Consider the following 21,429-nt stretch of genomic DNA (forward strand, 5'->3'; position numbering starts at 1 on the left):
TAAGAACCTAAAAGAATGAATCCGAATGAGATGGACCCATTATCTGTCAGGTGACCATTAGTCAATGATTCCGTGTTGAACCCCAGATATATGACTAACCTCACGGACGTCACCGAAGCAGTCAAGAACTTTTTTACATCAAAAAAGAGACGTTAGATTAAATCAGTAAACAATTGGACTCGTACTCAAAATAAGCTCTCCGCTACGAGAGATTGGAAGTCGGCGAAGTCCTTGGCAATAGCTTTGAAGATGCATTTGGACCGCTGGCCTCATAGGCCTCCAAAGTGGTTTTGAAAAGGGAACACAATGAATGAATGAATGAATGAATGCTTTATTGATGCTCTGGGAAACCCATAAGAGCAAAAAACCTAAATACAATTAAACATTCTGCTCAAAAATACAATAATTATGAAATATCACAACATAAGCAACATAAGCAAAATTAATCAGCACAATGATTTGTACAACTCAAAACAATACATTTACTGTTTTAAATATTCATACAGTTTACTCTTGAAAGATTCCGGGGTGGAGGAGCGTTTTATTAAGGGGGGTAATGAATTCCAAAACTTAGAAGCAGTGATCTGGAAGGAATTTAGGTATAGGTTGGTACGGGCTTGGGGTATATGGAGAAGGTTAAGGTCTGACCGGGTTCTTCGGAGGGAAACACTAGTCCTGTAAGTAAATAAGTTATACAGGTATTCAGGCGTTTGAGTACGAAATAGGGAGAACAGAAGAGACCCCAGGAAGTACTTCCTTCGGGAGCCAGTAGGCAGCCATTTCAAGGCAACAAAGTGCTCAGAAACATGATCGTCTCTGCGAAGGTCGAATATAAATCTAATGCAGCTATTAATTAGTCGCTGGACACGTATTTCAAGAACATTTGTTAAATCACAATACACTAGTATACAATAATCCATAATTGGAAAAATCAAAGAGGTTACAAGTGCTATTCTCGTGTGGACAGGTAAATTTTTCTTTTGAAGTTTCAATACATAGAGAATTTTATTTCCCTTATTGCACATTTCCAATACATGCTGATCCCAGTTTAAAGTAGTGGAAAGAGTGATTCCAAGGTATCGAACAGTTTTTTTGAATTTAACAATGCTCGTGTGAACACGAATAGGTGGAAGACTATCATGATGGATGCTATTTAAAAGTCTTGAATTTCCGAAAATGATTGCTTGAGTTTTTAAGGGGTTTAATTGTAGGCAGTTGGTATTGGCCCAAGAGATGATGGAGCTAATATCACTGTTAATAGTTTCGATAAAAAACGGAAGTTCGTCACGAGAGCAGTGAATATAGATTTGCAGATCATCAGCATAGAGCATATAGTTGGCGTGACTAATGGACTTAGCCAGGTCCAGGGTGTACAAAGTAAAGAGGAGAGGTCCAAGGACGGATCCTTGAGGTACGCCGCATGAAATCGGGAGCCATGGGGATAACTCGTCACCTGAGCCCTTGACAGCTTGACTTCTGCCCGTCAAGTAGGAGTTAAACCAGTTTAGGGCAGAGCTGGAAAAATCGAGGGACTTTAATTTGCGTAAGAGAACTACGTGGTTGACTCGATCAAAGGCCTTACTAAAATCGAATAGAACCATAATGGTTACCAATTTCTTGTCGGTGGCGAGACGAATATCGTTAGTGACTTTAAGCAGGGCAGTCTGTGTGCTAAAACCCTTGCGGAAACCAGATTGGTAAGGGTCTAGTTTACCAGATGATGTTAGAAATTCCATGACTTGAGAGTGCACAATCCTCTCCAGTGTTTTAGAGAGGGCACAAAGAATAGAAATGGGCCTGAAATCAGATGGGTTTTCGGGCTTGTTGACCTTTCTGACGGGCGTGATAAGTCCTTTTTTCCAGGCAGCCGGAAATCGTGCGTAGGATAAGGAATAATTAAAGATTTCAAGGATAAATGGAAGTAGGAACTGTGTGGCTTTATGAACAAACATAATAGAAATATTATCATGACCTGGGGAATTAGATTTCGTCTTCTTAAGGTGCTTCAGGGCAACATCCGGAGTGATGTGTTGAAAAAAGAAATTATTGGCATCAAACGGAACATGAAGGTCGTCAATGGTCGGTGCATCTGTTGCAGTGTCGCTGGTACTACTCGACAGAGAGGTAAAAAATTGATTTATTTGATCAATGTCAATATGACCTGGCAGGGCATTGGAACGCTGACGTACTAATCCGAGGTTCCTCAATTCACGCCATATGGACTTTTGGTCACCGAGTTTCGAGAGTTTTGATGTATAGTAATGGTGTTTGACTTCCGTTATGCGGGCTTTGACCATATTGCGATAATCCTTAAATGATTGGAAGTCTGCAGGCTTTCTGGTGCGAATATATATTCTACGAAGATGATTACGTTCGCTTATTAGATTACGGATTTCTTCATTAAACCACGGAGCGTGAACGCGCTTAGGATAGCACGTCACTAGAGGTGCCAGAGCATTGATACATTTCAGTAAATAAGAATTAAAGCAATCGACTTTAAGGTCAATACAGTCGGACTTAAAGATATCGCTCCAATCCAGAGCCGCAAGTTCATTCTGGAAAATACATTCGTCAAAGTTTTTAAGTTTACGGAATTTAAAAGGCTTTGGGGGTGTGGTATAGAGTTTAAATCGATAGGAAATGTGAATGAGATCATGAGCTGACAAAAAGGGGACAGGCATTTGAGAGTATGAGATCACCTTATCAGGGTCATCAACAATAAACAGATCGAGTAAAGTATGACTGGTTGCTGTATGATGAGTAGCAGTAAACGGAACTAAATGAAGATTGTTACACAAGGTAAAATTCCTAATATACTGACTATCAGATTTGACTTGGAGGAGATCAGAGTTAAAATCTCCAGTTATCACAACGTTGTTGTAGGTGGGAAGAAAACGAAGAAGGTCGTTTTCGAAAACACTCATGAACCCAATTTTGGGAGGACGATAAACAACACATAATAATAGCTTTAAAGTATTTGGGCTGATGATGTCGACAAAAAGATACTCCGGTCGGGAACAGTAAGTTGAGGGAGAAGAGGCAACGACTGAGACCTGAAGATCCTGGCGAATAAATAGTCCAACACCACCTCCCACTTTACCAAGACGATCATGCCTCAGAAGATTGAAGTTGGGCAAAGACACTAGGACATCAGGGATGTCGGGTTTAAGCCAAGTTTCAGTGAGGCATATGATATCAAAAGAACATTGGGAAAAGTAAAGTCTGAATTCGTCAATATGGGCGTGCAAAGATTGGCAATTAACACAACATATCTTAATGCAGTTAGATTGAAAAACTCTTTGAATCAGATGGCAGCCCTTGGGTTGACAAGTTGGTTGCTAATCCACCAATGAAGAAAGTTTATCAGTATCCTCCGTCGAAGAAATGGTGAGGCGCTCGGAACCGTCTTCTTTGCGAACGTAAATCCTTCCATTGCGCACCCAAACATACTTGATTTTGCCATTTTTCTTCAAGTCGCGAACCACTGAGTACAGTTTACGATTGAAAGGCGTAAGGGATTCATTTACGTACACTGGGGCCGCAGGAGAGAGGCTGAAGCCTATATCTTTGGTAGTGAAATTTCTCTTCCCACTACGGGCGGCGACAACCTTAGAGGCGAGTGAATGCCGAAGAAAACGGACTATCACTGGGTTAGGTGAATCAGACCCTTTGCCATGCAATTTAAGGCGATAGCAATAATCAAGGTCAGACACACTGATGTCCACACCAAGCGCTTGCCCTACGTTACAGACGATAGAGTCAAGGGTTTCACCAGCGACGAAGGGAACACCACGAAATTCAACAACATTTCGTAGCCACTCTTGCTCAGCCCTATTGAACTGAACTTGAAGACTCGAAACACGATTTGAAATTTGGATGTTGTCTTCAGATAGGTTGTCAAGGCGTTGGTTAAGGCTAGTGAGAGAAGCCGAAATACCTTTGAGGGCATGCGCATGATCAGTGATGCACTTTTGGATGTCGGAGAGAGACGATTTTATGTCCGAGTAACCCTCTTGAAGTTGCTTTACTCTATCAAGTAGCTCCTTAACCAGGTCAGCAAGAGGCTCTTCGGAAGATTTCCCTATGCCAGGTTTTAAGGGCGTGGAGTCAGAGCGAGAAGCACGTTGCCGAGATGTACAGGAATCACACACCCAGGTTTTCTGCAGGTCATCCAGAACTTGCAGGTCCCCATCGGACATAGCAACACAAGACGGATGGAAAAATGACTTGCACTCGCCACAGTTTAGGCCCTTTTGACCACGTCGAGAGCCTTGATTACACACACTACAGGTAGGCATAGCGAAAGCAAAGCAGGAGCTCTGAGGAGACAACCTTTCAGCTCGAGAGCAGAACTGGAACTGTGAATGTAACCAAGTTGATATTGAAACAGTTAAAAATAAAACGATCCATTATTACCCTTATCGTTTATTTCTACTCCGGGCGGGAAGCTAATTAAATGCTTGGAAATATTTACTCTTCCCTCTATTTTAATTTTCCCTGTGTCAGCTATTTCAGAAGGTAATTCGACGGGTAAAGGCTGCATAAAACTTCAATGCTCCCGGAGTCGTTAAACAAAAGAAATGCCAGTTTCGACTCCTCCACAAAGTTGGACATGGGCCTTCCATTCCTAAGCTTTATATGTTGCAACAGGAAAAATTCAAAATTCCAAGATTTCCATGAAGATTCACCCACAACTGAAGTACCAACATAACTTAAATCAGCCCATAGTGGCCTGTACATCGAAAGTCAGAGATTCGTGGTCTAAGAATCTAATCATGAGTAAATTTTTTTGATGACTCACGGTGAGGATGCTGAAATGCAAGCGATAACGCAATTAAAGCGAGCATATAATGGTTGAATATCATCATCACCGCTTAACAATCCTAAGATTGGTTTGACGCTGTTCTCCACTCAATGCTCTTATCAGCTTATCTTTTCATATTTAAGTATTTCTTCTCTTTCACATCCCTCTTTAACTGTTCCACATATTATGTTGGAGTTCTTCCTTTCCCGTTCTTGCCATCTACTCGTGTCTAGACGATTGTCTTCATCAAGTCATCATGTCTCAAGATATGGCCGATAAAGTTGCCCCATCTTCTTCTCAAGTTTTCATGATTAATTACTCGGTCTGTCCATTTCATCCTCATCATTCTTCTGTGGCTACATATTTCGAAGTTCTCTCCTATTGATTTCTCTGCGGTTGTCATTGTCATTTCCTATTTCCGCAGAGAAGGATACTCCATATGCAAATTCTGATTAACTGTTTCCTGACTTCTATGTTTAAATTTCCCGCTGTAAGCATATCTTTAATTTCGTGGAATGCTCCCTTTGCCTGGGCTGTTCTGTTGATAATTTCGTATTGCTTCTCCCATCGCTAGCTATCCCGCTTCCAAAATAATAGAATTGAATCCCCTCTTCAAGTTTTTGTTCCCCTATTTTAATGTTAGTCTTGGCTTCCTCTCTTCTGGTGCATAATAATATCTTGGTTATCTTTATCCTTATTTTCAACTGATATTTGCCCTGTATTCTATGTGTCATCGGCAAATCTTAGCATGCTAATATTTTCTCCGTGGATATTCATTCGCGACAATGAAATTAAAGAAAGCAGAGGAAGGCTGCTTAACTTGAAAAGAGGCTTGGGATCAATCGCTTGAATCAAATGAGGTCTGACAAAAGGGTCCCGGACTCCAATCCCGGGATAAACTTTCGGACACCCCCAACAAAAGTCCTAAAAACGTAAGGATGGTCAGGGGAAGCCCCCAAACGTGTATGCATAAAATCTGCGCGCCTAGGGCTTCATTAGTGGTGAGCTGAACTGGTTTTACCTTCATCTATCGACATCAATCTTCGCGCTGAAACACTAGGAAAAATCCAAAAACACTAAAATTAGAATAGAAGATCGATACATCGATGCATCGATAAAAATAATAACAATATTTTACTCCACAGTTTCATCCATCTTTTTCATTCATAATTTTGGGCTTTAAGCAACAAATAAGGTGTAGTTTGTACAGACACTGCCTTCAATAAATGAACTGTAATGCATGCATTTAACAATCACGTTTTTCCAAGTCATTAAAAAAACTTTTTTACTTGAATAAGCTTTGTTCAAATATGTACCATGGAAAAAATATATGGCAAAAAACACATTGAGCATATGCAGTACCTACATCAACCATTCAGCCTGTAAAACCAGAGATTTATCCAAATATCTGTCATTGCTACAAAGAAATCGGTAATCGACTTTTGATATGCATTAGGGTACTTCAAAAGCAAACGTCGAGTACATAACACGAACTATTACTGACAATATCATATATGTAAGTGGATACGAAGTAATCGCTACTAGGTACCTGATAATGAAATGTACCAGTATCAGATGTAATCGATGTCGGAAAGTAACGTTTGGCCCACCTCTAGGTTAAACAGACATTATTCCATATGTAAATCTTGAGTCAGCGGTTTGATTTTCAGTGCATGACATTGGATTCTTGTGGATATTGTAGATGCAATCAAAATACGTGTGAGGATGTCAATAAGAAACAGCATATGTCTCCTGATAAGCCGGGAAGGAAGCGTGAAAAGCATTCATAAATGCAGAAAGGAAATGCATGCGGGGTTTTCCACAGGGTAATTGGCTGCAAATGCAGCCAATTGCCCTGCGGAAACCCCGAGAATCTTTCTTCACTTCATTAGCCGGGAAAATCTAAGATCTTACATAATATTAATACATTATTACATATGTAAAGCTAGTAGTCCAGAGTTTGATTTACCGTACATCCCATTAGATTCTTGCAGATATTGTGGACGCAATCAAAATGTGACTGAGGAGGTGAATAAGAAGGAGCATATGTCTCCTGATAGGCAGAGAAGCAAGCGTGAATGCAGACGTCCGAATTCCAGAGAGGTTCCGAGGGAAGGCAGACAAAGGACGTCGAAGGATACAAGTGGTCCCGCGATCCCCGCCATTATTATCAACCAAGCCAAAGGACGAGGAGCGACGAAGAGAGGCTCGCGCGCCGTGCTGCATCTCGCCCGCATAGATTCCCGAAGCCAAAATGGGATGAGGGGGAGGCAACCCAACAATCTTCCTCTCCCAAGGGCTAGAGAGACAGAGAGAGAGAGAGAGACCCCTTTGCTTCCACGCACACATACACACAAAACGACAACCCTCCACGCTGCAGCCGCCATCCCCAGAATGGCCAACGAACCGAGAGGGAGTTTGGGGTTTGAGACGTAGAAGCCATGAGGAGGAGGGCTGAGAGGAGGGAGAGGGATAAAAAAAGGAGAAAATAGAAAGATGGCGGGAATAGGAGATGTTCTAGGCGGGGGGTGAGGAGGTTCGTCTAGTTGGCGTCGCCCCCGCGAAGGTCACCTTGGGAAGGAAAAAAAATCGTCGGGCCAATGGCGGCTCCCGAAATCGCCTTCAACCCACCCCACATCAAACGTCCAACCCTTCTCGCCAACACCCCAAACCACGGCGGCGATGCATTCAATGCACCTTCCACACCACTCTCATCCTCCGCGTAGAAAAACCCCTTTCCTAAAGCTAGAACCACAAGGGCCAAGCTATCTTGCTTCCTCCTCCTTCTCCATCCCACTCTGCTTGTTTCTTCTTCCCACACCATCCCTCGCCTACGTACGTATATCCAAACCGCCTCCCGAGGACCAGCCAACACTCCTCCGTTCTTTTTTGGGGGGGTTGAAAAACACCCCTTACCACACGATAATCTCCGAATCCTCGAAACCGAAAGGACTCGCCGATCTCTTGGAATTCCTCGGCGGTGCGCGGCCAAACATTTCCTTCCCGTCTCCTTCTCCCCTTTCTCGTGTCTCTCTTCACGCTCCTCCTCGTGTTTCCAACCTCCTCCTTCGCAGTGTACCCCACCTCACTCCGGTCAGATGGAGTCACAGGGTATCTTCACGCCTAGGGTTGACCGAACATAAGGCGGGCCACGTCGTGGACGTCTGGGATATGGCCGGAGATACAAGCGGTCCTCATTTGGTGATGAAAAAGTTGATTTCGATTAAAATCGAAAATCGATATTTAATAGTCAAATATCGAGGAAATTTTATTAGACACTAAAATACAAAATGCATAAACAAACAGTAGATTGTAGGCATAATATGTGAGATATGCAGAATTAGGCGGTTGTAAGTATGTGCCAAAATTTCGACTGTTGCAATAGTAAAAAATTGATCACCTCCTTTTAATTGTTAAAAAATTGATGCTCAAAACTGATAATATGTGTTTTCTTACTCTCATTCCATCAGCCCATCAATTATTCATATTTTGTATGATTTTTCTGGCCTATCTTTATGAGCAAGAGAATATTGTTGGCCTAACTTACGCTTCGTTTAAGACAGACTCTATATCAAAACAAAATCCTGGCACTCGGATAAAATTAATTTCATTTTCCCGGTCAGTTTCTCCAGCCATCCTAGCGAGTCGTATGTCGAGTCTGGTTGGTTGGGTTAATACAGGTTAATCTAGCTCATCCTTGATTCTGAAGATCCTTTTCCTAGTGTTAGTTAAGGTGTAGCCGCCTTTTCTGGCTGATTTGTTATTTCTTTTGCCTCTCGGATGATCTTCGGGTAGAAGCGGCTTTCATTGCAGGTGATCTTAGAACGGAATACACATCTTTCATCGTCACTAAATATCTAAGATTTATACTGAATGAGTTTCTTCACACATACTAAATGAAAGAAAACTAACCCAAATTCCGTCAACTCAGAGTCATTTTCTAGGTCGATTATTTGATGTTAAAATCACACCATGGATAAATACGAGAAGCATTTATGCAAATGTGTGTGTTCTATTGATCCCTCACCCTACCCAAGCTGAATGATCATAAAAAATTAAGTAATGGTGCAGATGACGTTTGCGACCGCTCTCCTGATCGTAATAATAAACCCTTCTACCCCCGTAGTCCGTCCGACTGAACTGCGACCCCCTCTCCTAAGCCTTCGAAGCAGGGATTCCATCGCACACAGCCTCCCACGCCTCAGTGTGGGAGCACGCTTCCTCCTCCGACTAAATTCTCTCTCCACACCCTCAATCCCTCTCTCCACGCTTCTTCCTTTTAAAACTTCTACCCTGTTCCGTCTTCTCCCCCAACCTCTTCTCCCTTGATCTCCTCATTTCTCCTCTGCCTCTCCCGTGTCCTTTTTTATTTTGAGGGCCACGTCACACTTCGAAGGAAACGCTGTTCAGCCACCCACTCATAAACAGGGCGGAGTGGAGACGGAAAGTAAGGGGGGGAGAGGGAAGAATATTCTAATCGTCGCTCGCCCGCCATTGCGCGAACCTTTTCCCGCCCTTCGCTTTCCCATTCAACGACGGAGTCCCATTAAACTACCGCCGCCGTCGTCGAATCAACGACCCATCGCGGTTAACAGCCTCGAGTCCCCTTCGCGCACATACTACGTGAAGTTGAGGGGGTAAATATGCATTGCGTATCGGAGGGGAGAATTATCACTAGCATGAGCTTACGGACAAATGTCAACTTGAGCATAAAAATGTGCACACTAGGATGCAGTAGCGTATGCATGTAAGCAGGCACGAAGCCAGAATTTGCTTCGAGGCCTGGGTGGCCAAGTCTAGCTCACGGATTCGTCTATCCTCACCTCTAAAAAATCAGCATTCTCCAGTTGGAATTTCTATGTTTGTACAACCCTCTCGCTGCTCAGGCAGTCGGTCTCCTCATTTACAGTACTGATTTCTTCACCACTAACATAATGATGGAACTTTCTGTCATTTTTAGAACTCAATTTCATGCTTTGAATCTTTCTGAGTATTTATCACTATAAATAGGGCTATACCAAAGTGATTAACTTATAGATAAGTACCTTTGTTCAAAGTGATTTGGAAAAATATCGAACAACTGTATCGAAAAGGGAACGTAAAAGTATATGAGACCCTCTGCTAGTGCTCTCCTTAACACATGTACCACGGGCTGAAGCAGCAAGGGAGAATATTTCGTTCAAAAGTCCCCGATGCTTTAGAAGTATCTGCGGAAAATAATTAAATGTCAATCACAGTTTTATTAAGATATCACCTAATACTAGGAATATAAAAGTTGCGTAAGAGCTCAAACGCTGCTAAACACCCCAGTAGTGACTTGCAAGTTACCCTCGGTAGGTTTAGCGTAGTCGACGCCGCTCATTTAATAAACCCATATATATGGAGGAGACAAAAACGGGGGAGTGGAAGGATGTGGTAAATAATAATAAATGCCACAATACTCTCCACCACCGGCGGTCTAATACAGACAGCGGAGCCGATTACCCCTCTAGCCTCGAACCCACGCACTTCCGGCGTCCTCAGAGAGATGAGGTACAAAAGAGAGACGGGGGATGGCACACCATCGGGGTTGTTGGAGACAAAAGACTGTCGCAATCCGTGGAAGACGGGCGCGGCAACGTGTTGCCGTCTCCGATTACACGTCCCGTCCCATCCCACAACGATTAGTCAAGTCTCCGGTGATTCGCATCACGTGGCCGGGAGATGAGCAAGGTAGCCACTTGTTCGAGGTTGGGAGAAAACTATGAGGTTGAAGGTAGGGAGCAAGGGACTGCGTAGAGGAGTCTCAATTCCATCACAGAGAAGGCTGATTTCTGTTGCCTCTTCGGTCGCATTTCAATCGATTTTAAAAAATGTCCGCGGCACGGTGGTGAGTGCAATGCGATCCGATTTTTTCCAATATTTTGCAGAACAGTGTTTGCCATTGCGAGGAATAGCATTAAATAGTTATGAATTTGATGAATTAGTGAAACTCGGATCAATGTGTCCTTCAGCGGCGCGAGTGGCGACTATTGTAAACACATTTAAAAGCGCGGTGTGAGACGTTACATTTAAAGGCAGACATGAGGATCATCTTTCGTAGTATTCCTGCACTACACTTCCAAATGAATCCCTCCATCTTGCAGCGGAACCACCATCAAGTAGACTGCGTTAAGGAGGCCCAATTTCATCCCACAGAAGGCTGATTTCTGTTGCATTTTCGGTCGTTTAAACGGTTTTCAAAAATGTCTGAGGCACGGTGATGAGTGCAATGCGATCCACTCTTTTTCCAATATTTTAGATTGTTACCTTTGTAATTGCAAGGAATATCATTGAAAAGTTACAAAATATGATAGATCAAATCATCATGTATTTTATAAATTTCGGCTAACACCTCTAATTGAGGACCCAAGAAGCTAACAGAGATAAGTGAAAATTTTTATTTTTGGAGATAATTACAGATAATGGTTGGTGGGATACACAATACCGTTGTGGTAAAGGGATACATGTGAACAACAGATAAGCATAAGATATAGATTCAGTGATTTACATTTCTCACTTTATTACAACAATATTGTGTACCCCACCAACCATTTGCACTTTTTTTTAAACAATTGAATTTGTCCCCTTTGACTTCTAGGGTACTCAATTATACCTTATTTCCCCGTGAAAATCCGATCACTTTGTCCGTCAGCGACGCGAGTGGCGACTTTTTAAACCCATTTAAATGCGCGGTGGATGGCATCAAATTTAGAGGCCGTCTTGAGAATCCTCTTTCGTAACATTCGTAGAAGGGAGTTTGTTGGCTGTGGATGAGACCAGAGGGTGGGGAGGAAAACTAAAGAAGGGTTGATCGCTGATTGGAGGGGAGATGGATACGCAGGGTAGGGAGAGCGCCACCTGCACAGAAACTCCTCGAAGAGAAACCAAGGTATGAATGCAAAGCACCAAGTGAGTCTCACAAGCTTCGCCTGTTGCTTCCGAATGGAAAAGCAACGATTGAAATTCCACGGGCGACGTCGCGTCGAAGAACCACGCCGGGGTCGTGTGGCGCGAGGGAGTAGGAAGCATAATACCTCGTGTATTGACCCCGAAGGCTTTTAAAAAGCGGATAGCGGACACATGGCGATGAGGGGTTATCGAAACGGAAATCGTTAAACGCGCCACTTCGTGAGCTTTGCCAGCCGGCTAGAGAGGTATTAAAACGTTTATTTTTTTCAGTTTAACTAATTTGCATCCAATGCAAGGGCGTACCCAGGTTCAAAACTAGGGGGGTCACGCCATATATGTTCAAGTTGTAGGTAAGATTTAAGCATGGAAAGGGTGAATGAAATCATCGTTTTAACTTTATCGACTCTTCATTAGTTTTTAAAATTATTTGCTTGAAAAAATTTTATTTTCCTTAAAGACATTTGCGATTTTTGCTTCTCGGGGGGGCAGCTGCCCCCTCCTGCCCCTAGCTGGGTACGCCCATGAGCCAATGTGCATTATTGAGCCTTTCGATTTTTCTAATGTCAACTTTCTCTGGAGAGATATCGTAGAACATCAAATCGAATGATCAACAACGATATCGTACTGGCCACTTTTTCGATTTCGATTCATCAGGCCTGATGATGATTGTAAAGCAGTCGAAACAGGAATTGTGAGCTATTAAATAAAATTAGTGGGGCACACGATATCTTTGTTGATGATTCTTCCCACTTTTCTCTCAACCTATCATTGAATAAAAAGAGAACTCCACTTTTCCGACTTAATGATAAATCTGTTCGAACTATGGGCGCCATGTCCGCTGAGGCCTTACTAGCGTATAGCATGTAAAATTGGTGCTAATTACGCCTCATGAATGGACATGACTTAATTAATCTATAGTGTCTTCAAGTGTAGTTATAGAGGAAAAATGACTATTTTTCCGATTTTCACTACAATAATTTATCATAAAAGGATCCAGTGACCAGTGGCGGATCCAGGGGGGGCTAAGTAGGGGTTAGTGTCCCAGCAGTAATGGGAGTCCTAAGAAAATCACCATTTTATCTTGTGTAAACTGGATATCCAATGTGGGGTCTATAGCCCCTTAAGCCTTCCCCCATAGATCCGCTACTGCCTGTGACCATACTACAAAGCTTAAAGGGCTCATTGAGTAGAAAATGCACGTATAAATAAAAATTTCTTGAACGTTACTCAACAACCTATAGCGAGCACAATTAACCCGTCAGTCGCGTCCTATATTTGGAACGCTATATGCCGTGCAGCGTCTCACAGACACCACGTAGCAACGGTTAAGAAAATATTATATTCCTACATCATGGGTACATAGCGCGTTACAGATAAGAAGCACCACGCTGACTAAGTCTCCAGCATAGGTTTCTGAAAATATTACCGGAAACAGCGAGGCAGTCATGGCCGAAAAATAGATTGCTTGAGTAACAAATTATCTCACAACTCATTTAGCGCAGTGGGTGTAGGGTTGATTCGAATTATCAATCTAATTCAGCAAATCCTATTTTTCTGTTTGTAAATATTACTAGGCACTCAAAATTTCATAGCGTATTCAGCATCACCCCCAACGTTACAAAATGTATTCTTTTAGTATAACATTGAAGAAATATTCTTGAGATTCCCAGGTCCCACGCCTATGAGTGTTACAAGGAATGCTCACGATATATTTTTTTTACGGCCTACGGAAAGCCATTCAGAGATTTTACGGAACCCCTAACTTACAGCAAAACCTAACAGATGTGAAAAAAAAACTCTTGATGAAGACCCTTTCCTATGAGACGGGCATTTTTTTTTAATTTTATGAACCTTCTATCCCTTCTTTCAGCATTTTGGGTCTAGACTTTGCCATTAGTCATCATTTGTCTGAAAGGTTTTTTTCCGTACCTAAAAGCGAATAAATTTAGTGATAGATACAGACGCGAAATATCAACATATAGGTACCCTATACGGTGCGATCAATAAAGAAAAATATTTTCGGGGGGGTTTATGGAATTGTAGACAAACATAAAATTATTTTTATAAGATAAATGAAATAGAGTATACGGTTAAATATACACATTTATTATAAACCATTAAAGGTAAATATAAAAATATTAATATAAAATTGAATTTAGCCCTCTAGCTTTTTTTGCAGCGACCAAATGAATTAATTCCTCGGTGTCGATGTCAATTCTGCGGTCCCTCAGGAGGCTCATAAGTCACTCACCTATCTACTAATTAACAGCGCTATCATTTCACGAACTGCACTACAACTACACACACTGTATCTATAAATTGACTTGAGTCGCATTGGACTACTAGATGTCCCTGCGCCGCTATATAATATCGTCGTGTGAGCACCAAGCGAGCATAAAGTATCTATTTAACTTTTTTCATTTCGGGGGGGGGGGGGGGGGGAGAGATCAATCCCTCTTGATCCCCCCCCCCTGGCTACGGCCTTGGGTCAGGGTATTGATCATGGTTGGAATGCAACTTTGCATAACTCTATTCTTCACATTTTCACCACCCAATCCTAAGCTATTTAGCAAATTTTGGAGTAGTTATTCCATATTTGAAGCCAATGCCTCGTTTACAGTACCTTTGTCGCCAGGTGTTGAAACGCTGAGTGAATTTCATAGTAAAGGGGGATTGCCGATTCAACGAAAATAAAAAAATACCGTTCCGGTATCCATCGCTCTAAAACGGCTGACTTGATATACTGCAGCATTTGTTTCAACGTTGTATCAATTTTAACCAATTTTGTAAACAAATGAGCATTTGAAATCAATGGATTGCGAGTTCACTTCGTGGAACGGTAACACGATAGATTAAAAAATAAACTTTGTTATATTCCACACAGCAGTTATTTTTAAAAAAATTATAGCGGCTTCGATCTTTTCAACACGTTATCAAGAGGTAAAAATTCTTTCCGGTAGAGCATTTTAATAAATACTGCGTGGAATATAACAAAGTTTACTTTTGAAATAAACTTTATTGTTTCCTACAGACGGGTGCGTGGTCGCCTAATGAGTAGAGCTCTCGGCTTCCGATCGAGGGCTTTCGCGTTCAAATCCCTGCTGCAGCCTATGGTATTGCTTATTTTTTATTTTTTCTCGGATTTTTGATTCATACCTCTTAAAATATGCTATGGGGTGCAGAATGGATATCCTAAAAATTTCAGCTCAATTGTTTAACATTTAGAGGTCGCTAAAAGAGCATAAATGCAATAACATTAAATTTTCCCGATTTTTTAAAGTAACATCATTTTCAGGGGGAACGCACGATTTTGTATCCCGTCAGATCCAAAATTTGCTCCATTTTAACGTCTGCTCAACAGTTTTCTAGGAATACAATACTTTTCCGTGATCTACAGCAGCGCGTCACAGTGTGATGGGCTGCTGTAACCTCAAATTTTTAGGATATCCATTCTGCACCCCATAGCATATTTTAAGAGATAGAAAATAAAAATCCGAGAAAAAATAAAAAAATGAGGAACACCCTACTGCAGCCTTCTGAGGCTCCGAATCAAAACCCTCAAAAGGCGAGAAAAAGTAACTTGGCCGTCCTACCCTGAATGTGAGAAATTAACTCTCCTGTGATTAAGTCTGGGGGGACCTCTATCCTCACCTAAGCAAACCAACTTTTGGTTTGAATCCCCGAGTGAATGGATTCATCCACATTTCGAGCGCCACCAGTCTTCTCTCGTCCACCTTCCAAGTAAAGGTAAAACTTGATAGAACTTACAGATTTGAGTAAAACTAATGCACTTGAGCTATCGTTATCGAATTTCATAATATTTTCGATGCTCTCCATCACGTCTTTGATAATAATCTTAGTGGACACCAGACCGCACAAAATAGTGACTTCGACCTCTGAACACTGTCATCATGATGTCATTAAATTCTTCCAAAAAAATTCACTCACCAAATAAAAATCAAGAATTCTCCTTGATAATGACAATGTTAGCCACTAAATTTCCAACAGCAAGACATTAGGGAAATCCCCGCTATCTTTCCCCGCATAGATGTAAGCATTCCTGGTGGGCTATTGTAGGTATTAAGAATATATTAAAGGTAGTGTGAAAGGTAAAAATTACGTAAAGGTATTTCTTGAACATATCTGCAACATTACGTCATATTTTATTCTTCTTGTCCGGTGTACTCCAAGCAGAGTGTTGATATGAATAGTTTTGGAAGGGTAATTTTTTATTTACGAATATGGGATGGGTATCAAACTTTTGCTAGCCTCAGTTACAATTAATATGTCAAATTAATGCTTAGGAGCACCAATATTTTTTAAAGGAAATAGTTTCAGTTGTGAGTAAAGTTATGAGAATTATTCCAAATTTTTTTGTATGCTCATTGATCTCCATTTGCGTAATCCTAGATCTTCTAAAATCCGTAATATATCTAAAACAAACCCCAAATCTTCTACTATTTTAAAAGTAATGAAGCCTGATATTTTATTACTGTGGTAATAATAACAGATTTTTTCGATGAGAAGGCCACTTTTTGCAGACACTCTATATTCTCCCCAGAAACACTTGGGGAATAAAAGCAAAAACCGCGCGTGCCAACCACGCATCACTGCGTTAATAAAGTTTGCTTGCTTGATGCCCCTACTTTTATGACGGAAACTGAAATTGTGGACATTTTTTTATCATCACCAGCTCGAAAACAGCAAATTGTTGGCCTTTTCATCGGAGGATTTCAACGAACAACAACAACGGTTGCACACAAACAGCCATGCCCTGGATAGGGGCAATCTATCCTGGCGGGACCCGAACCCGCGGGTTCCACGTTACTATGCTAACGGTCTTTTCCTAACCGAAATCTCGTTCATGACAACCCGTAAAAGGACAGTTCCTAACCGCGACAGTTCGTATAAAGACTTTCCGTAACTGGGAGGGATGCAATAGATTCATGGAGATAATGAGAAATATTTATTCTATTTGAGATATAGTTATGAAAATCAATGTGAAGAAAATCCAGAAATTCTGAAGTTAGGAGCTTCGGAAGGCCAAAATTATTTTGTAGTCACTCCGCAGCCATGGGAAAAACTTCGAGTTTGAAGTCGGGGGGGGGGCAGCATTCCTGCTGGGGGTTAAGGAACAATGAAACGGGGGTGGATTCCTGAGCCTCTAAATTGTCATGGAAAATTTGATTAAATTAGTCTAACTGTATTTTAAGTACCATTTGATTGTGAGACTAAGATTTATGTTTTCGACGACTTTTTAGGCATACTAGTTCCGTCCTTAAATGCAAATATACCTATAATGCGAAATTGAAGATTAAAAAAAACTTTAATTGTTTAAAATGTTCATACGTCTACAATTGAAATGCTTAAAAGTTTACATATGGCACTGATAATGCTAACAATATTCTTTATAACTGATTATTTTTTCTTCTTCATAACTGATTATTCTTTCAGCATTATTCTTTATAACTGATTATTACATAAATTATTTTTTCAATTTCTTCCGATACAGGGCAGATTTCTTCCAATCGCGGGATTGCATCGACACAAACTTTTGATGTTTTTGTTTTCATTACACCCCAAGCAGCAGACGATATCCTTCGCACATCTAAATACGGGCCTTATATACAAAACACGTTGTTATTACACAATGGATATTTTGACGACGTTACATAGATATTTTATTTGTAACATCCACGACGGGTTGTAAAAATAACACTACGTAGATATGTAAGTTGTAATATACGTGATATTGAAAACTTATTATTCAAAACAGTATCCATAGATAGATAATGTTCTGTTTGTAATTGAAAAGCACAAATGTTATGTCTGGAGATAACCAATAACCATAATTAGAACACCCATTACCTAGGTACTCGTTATGTATTGTGAAGACATCTAGGGGATGCTGTAATATGGACCTCCTTATCCACTGTTGGATATTCCTGTTGTTTGGACAACGTTGTTTGACGGGCCCTTTGGATATTTGACATATGTGCATACAACATCAATTGGATAAACATGGATTTTGCATGGGTGTGATAGATTCAGGCCGACAATGTTGTCTGGATGTTGCTGGGTTACGGAGTGCTGCTTGGGAGATGAATATACAGTTTTTTTTACTTTCTTTTGGATATATTAACGTTTGAGTTGGGGAGGGTAGGGCATGAGCGTACCCAGCGAGGGGCAGGAGGCAGCAGGGCCGCTCTCCCTTCAATCATTTGTTTCGTCATTCCAGAGAGTATTTCAAACCACTCACGATACGTGAGCTACACCATCTAGGAAATAATTATGCTGACGCGTAATTATTCCTCCCGTTGAAATAATCAGAATCAGAATTGAAAGGACATAAAAGAATCTATATAAATGTATCTATTGCATGCATAAATTGGAAGCCAAACTGCTATCCATCGACCAAATATCAAAAGTACATACAGTCATCCACCTGCTTGCTTGTAGCGGTGGCTGGAACCAATATTAAACATTTTCTGAAATATTTCGTGCTTAAAAACATGCGAAGAAACGTACGTCTTGAAACTACTAGAAATTGAGATTACCAGAAAAACGAGAGGGAAATTGGCGTGCAATTTATAGAGAAGAACTATTTTCTAAAGCATGTGCGAGAGGAGATTGGAGCTTGCCTAGTAGCAAAAATCGCAAATGTCTTTAAGGAAAATAATATTTTTTCAAGCAAATAATTTTAAAAACTAATAAAGAGAAGCCTTTCATCGATCTTAAAAATTTCATTTCCTATGACTCTATCTGCCTTAATTCGATCTTTTTTGGTACCCAACTTTCTGATGGCTGCACAAGATTGGATGAAATAAGAAACACTCAAATAAGAGATGAACTGGGTGTCCAGGCAGTCACTGAAAAACTACAAGACTAGAAACATAGATGGAAGGAACATTTACTTCGAATGCCAAATGAAAGAATTCCAAAACAAGCAATGGAATATCAACCATTTGGCAAGAGAAATATAGGAAGACCAAGGAAAAGATGGTAATGTGGAGCCGGAACAGGCCTAGTAGCCTAATCCTGGAAGGAAGAAGAAGAATAAAGAGCTGTCACACTTTCCTTAAAATGCTAATTTCATTCACCTTTTCCATGCTTAAATCATACCTACAACTTGAGCAACCATGGCTTATCCCCCTAGTTTTGATCCTGGATACGCCCTTGGACCAGGGAGAATCTGGCTCCCACAATATGTCCGCAGCATACCGTTCGCCGTGCACGCGCTCTGCCACGTCTCAAAGAGCGGCGATTGGAATGGGATCATGGGAGGATAGGGAGATGGGGGAGGCAAAACGCAGGTCGCTTTGAAATAGTTTCAAATCGCAGCGTATCTCGAGGCCAAGGACGAGTCGACATTGACAATGCCCTCCCTACCTTCCTAAACTTCCCCTTAAATCCCAACCTAATCCCACCCATCTCCCGCTATCAATCCGAAATGCAACGGAGCACACGCGTGGACTCGCAGACGTTGACTGCCAAGTGCATTCTGGACTTCAATCCCACAAATAAATGGATGAAAAGAGATTGGAGAGAACGCTTTTCCAAAAACTGATGATTTTCTTTATTGGGAAAGAGTGTAGAAGAGCCTGATCGGTGAGTAAGGATTGACACCCACGTGTGGCTAAGTGGTGTTATGGAAGATTTGAGAGAGCAATTTCTCATACAAACACTTTGATGATCTGCTATCGTTCGGTGGCGTGCACTTTAGGTACTGATGTTACTATTCCTTATGCAGGCTTCCGCGGGTCGATGAGTATGAAGATACGTCTCTTTCGGGTAATACACCGCGTGGGTCCATTGTTCTCGGACGACAGTTTCGCCGGCTTCTTCAGGTCAGTGAACACTTCACTGACCTGAAGAAGCCGACTGTAACGCCGGCGAAACTGTCGTCCGAGAACAATGGACCCACGCGGTGTATTACCCGAAAGAGACGTATCTTCATACTGATGTTACTATTGTATGTGACTGTTGCCTCAGAGTAAGTTTATTTACATCTCTATGATTGTTGCTTGTTATCTTGTGTGCACGCATGACTCTATGGTGGTTTCCGTGATTTTGTATAGATTGAGGGTAGTATTATAGATAAAGGGAATAGTTTGTCATTTTCATTTCTCCAACTGGCCCTTAACAAAACCACGATTTATTCTCGGAGTGTATTGTATCATTACAATTTAGTGATTTCATACTGTTTTTGGAAAAAGCGTGTTTTTTTATTTTTGGTGGTCATAAATCAATTTGTTTTGTTCAGAACTACCCGTAGCTGCATATCTACACTGGGTGGTAACGAGGTCATAATCTCCTTTCGTTTCACTTCTACGAGTGACCTTGATACAGCGGTTCCACGCCTTTTTTCTCCTCCCGTAGTCTTAAATATCCATATTACTAAATTGTACCCCCAAAAACGTAACGTGCACATTTTATTACATAATTTCACTATGGGTAGGTGACATGGATAGTTATAAGTAATTGTTTATTTATTTCCATACCACCAAAAACAGCTCCATATGCAGCAATCAAATGCATAAAAGCTTAATGCTATTCCTCGCAATTACAAACATTGTACTGCAAAATATTGGGAAAAAATGCGGATCGCATTGCACTTATCACTGCACCGCGGACCTTTTTGTCAAGCGATTGAAGTGCGACCGAAGTGACGACAGAAAACACCCTTCTGTTGGATGGAATTGGGCCTCCTCTATGCAGTCCTCTTACTTACGGGACTCTTAAAGTCATTTTACAATGGGCACGGAGTTGCGCAGGTTAGAATGTGCATTCATTTCTAAAATTGCGTGGAATTGCACGAATGCATGAACGAAATTAGAGCAGGGGCTATTTTGCCATCTCACTTCCACGCGTGTGTTCTCGCAATACGCCGCTTTACACGACTGCGCCTTCGTACACTCACGTCAGATTGTACAAGTACGTGCCCCGTGTAAAACGGCCTTTAGAGGAGGATACCTCAAGCTTAGAAAATTTCCAAGCTCCGCCACGTCGATTCCTCTATGACTCCGGCCCCGGACGTGCTTCTGCGCGCCCTTCAAACGGGAAGAGGAAGACGAAAGCTTCCACGGGCGGCGGGCGCAAGAGAAAACGAATGCAGTCAGTCAGTCACTCACTCACTCGCGGAGCTTTGGATCGTGCGTCCGATGACCCAAATGCGAAGGGAAGGGAAAAAAAAAGACGAGAGAAAGGGCGACGATATAATGGTCTCGCGCCGAACACCTCATATTCCTCTCCTTCGGAGTAGCAAGGCGACCAATCGTACGACCTCCCCCATCCACCCACCCTGGGCTTATCTCTGCCGCTGGGACACCAAAATGAGAAATCGAGGATTACGCAGCAAACCGGCGGAAATGTAAAGGCGACCAAAAGTCGAACAGACGTGGTTATTTTTTTTGTTTTACTTTGGATTTTTGGTACCGAGAAAGATATGTGGCGCGATGTTGTCACGTTGGGCACATCATCGCTTTCTCAGCAAGAAGGACGCCTAGAGGCCGTTTTACTCGGGGAGCATAATTGCACAATTTGACGCGTGTATGAAGGCGCATTAAATTGCGTCGTGTAAAGACAGAAAAAGTCTGCGTCCGACACGAATCTTTTATGAAAACTTTCCAGCTTGAGTTTGGTTTGTATTAGTCTCCTCTGTCCCCATGATAGAAACGCATTTTAATCAATGAGAT

The sequence above is a fragment of the Ischnura elegans genome, chromosome 7 (genome assembly GCF_921293095.1).
Source record: "Ischnura elegans chromosome 7, ioIscEleg1.1, whole genome shotgun sequence".
NCBI lineage: Eukaryota > Metazoa > Arthropoda > Insecta > Odonata > Coenagrionidae > Ischnura > Ischnura elegans.